Raw genomic sequence first — 2474 nt, forward strand, 5'->3', positions numbered from 1 at the left:
ATGAACTATGATTAAAGGAGAAATAATCAGGAACCAAAGAAGCAACATTTCAAGTAGCCAAAGAAGAGAAAAATCATGAAAATAAAGTAGACATAGACTCTAATGAAGAAGAAGCTAAGTTTGTTCGGAAGCTAAAAAGTGACACTTAAAAGTTCAAAGGTAAGCTCCCTTTTAAGTGCTTTTGATGTGGAAGGATATGACATTATGCTTCTAAATGTCCTTATGATAAAACAAATGATAGTTATGATGAGTCAAAATTCAAGTCTAAGCATAAAAAGAAAATGAAAGCCAAGAGGAAGAAGAATTTCTACTCAAAGGAAGAAAGTGATTACGAGAGAAATTAAATTGTAACCAATGATGAAAGAGGTGAAATATTGTTCATGGATGTGGAGGTAACTCCTCAAATCAAATCATATTATTCATTCAGGTTGTTCATTATTATATACAAGAGGGAGAGACTGTTCAATTCATCTCCCGATGACTCTCCATCTTCTCTATTATTTATTTACATTAATTACATTTGTTCACCCAATCCCTATGATTAGGTGTCAACATTCCCCCCCTTAATCTGAAGGGATGTTGGTGAGTCCAAGCATCATTCTAAATCTTTCAAGCTTTTCTCTTCCAAGTGCTTTGGTGAAGATGTCTGCAATTTGCTCATTAGTGGAACAATGGTAGAGATGGATTGTTTTGGCCTCAACATGATGTCGAATCAGATGATATTTAGTATTGATGTGCTTCGTTCGATCATGGAACTTTGGGTTCTTGGCCAACTTTATTGCTGAGGTATTGTCAATCATGAGTGGAGTCGATTGTACTTGTTTTACTTGCAAATCTTCAAGAATTTTCCTGAGCCACACAATTTCTTTTGTTGCCTCAACTATTGCCACATATTCTGCCTCTATTGTGGAATCTGCTAGAACTAATTGTTTGCGTGATCTCCAGGAGACAACTCTTGATCCAAGACTCATAACATAAACTAAAGTAGTTACCCCAGTTTCTTTGCCTCCATCGAAGTATGAGCCAGAGTATCCAATCAAGCTGAAGTCTCCCACCTGTGTATACTTGATTCCAAAGTTTTGAGTTCCCTTAAAGTACTTTAGAACTCTCTTTGCAGCAGACCAATGTCCCTCACAAGGCTTTTGCATAAACCTGGAGAGGATTCCAATAGAAAACGAAATGTCTGGTCTCGTAGTAGTTAGGTAGTTGAGACTTCCTACAAGCTATCTATACTTTGTTGCATCCTCAAATTCTTTTCCTTCAATGGATGTGAGCTTTAAGTTTTGTTCCATTGGAGTAGTCAGAGGATTGCATTCAGTCATGCCAAACTTGTTCAATAGATCTCCGATGTACTTCTTTTGAGAAAGGAATATGGACTTCGGATGTTGAGTTACTTCAATACCAAGATAGTAATGAACATAGCCCAAATCAGTCATTTCAAAACCTTTCCTCAATCCCTTCTTTATGGATGAAATGTAGCTCTCATTGTTCCCTGTCATCAAAAGATCATCTACATATACAACAAGATATACAACTATTTTGCCAACCTTCTTGACAAACAAAGTTGCATCTACAATATCATAATGTTTGAAATTGAGTTTCAGAAGATGCTTAGTTAGTTTTTCATACCAGGCTCATGGTGCTTGTTTGAGGCCATACAAGGATTTCACAAGTTTGCATACTTTATGTTCATGTTACTTCACAGCAAATTCTTCAGGTTGGGACATAAAAGCATTCTACTTTAGATCTCCATTCAAGAAATCAGTTTTTACATCCATTTGATGGACTTTCCAACCATTCTGAGCTGCTAGGGAAAAAAGTGTCCGGATGGTAGCCCATTTTGCTGTGGGGGCAAAAGTCTCCTTATAATCAACCCCTTCCTTCTGTGCAAAACCTTTTGCCACAAGCTTGGCTTTGTGCTTGTCAAGTAAGCCATCAACTTTATACTTGTTCTTGTAGACCCAATTGCAGCTAATTGTTTTGGTTCCCAATGGAGGATCAACCAGCTTCCAAGTGCAATTCTTTGTCAGGGCATCATACTCCTTTTGCATCACTTCTTTCCATTCATCATGAGAAGCAGCTTCTTTGAAGGAAGTCGGTTCAAAATCTGTAGAAAAATTCAATTCACAATCATAAGAAACATCCATATCAACAGGTGAATCAGAGTCATCTACACACCCCCATTTTATCGGTTTGAATTTCTAGTTCTTGTCTTTCCAACCTCATCAGGATGAACACTTTCAAGTGTCTTTGTCAGCCACTTTGGGGGACCTTTCTCAAATTTTCCAGGCTACTCTGTTGATTGAGTTGGGACTGAATCAAGATTGAGTCTCCCAATTCTGTCAATCACATCACACAAAGTATCATCTGTTGTTGGAGTTTCGTGTGGGGGAGAGAGTGCTTCAGAAGAAGATTCCACAGGTTGATCTAGTATAGGAATCCCCCCTTCAAGATGTGGAACCTAATTATCAAAT

Source organism: Pinus tabuliformis, chromosome 4_2 (assembly GCF_031772625.1).
Source record: "Pinus tabuliformis cultivar Carrire ecotype Pingquan chromosome 4_2, CPIR1, whole genome shotgun sequence".
Classification (NCBI taxonomy): domain Eukaryota; kingdom Viridiplantae; phylum Streptophyta; class Pinopsida; order Pinales; family Pinaceae; genus Pinus; species Pinus tabuliformis.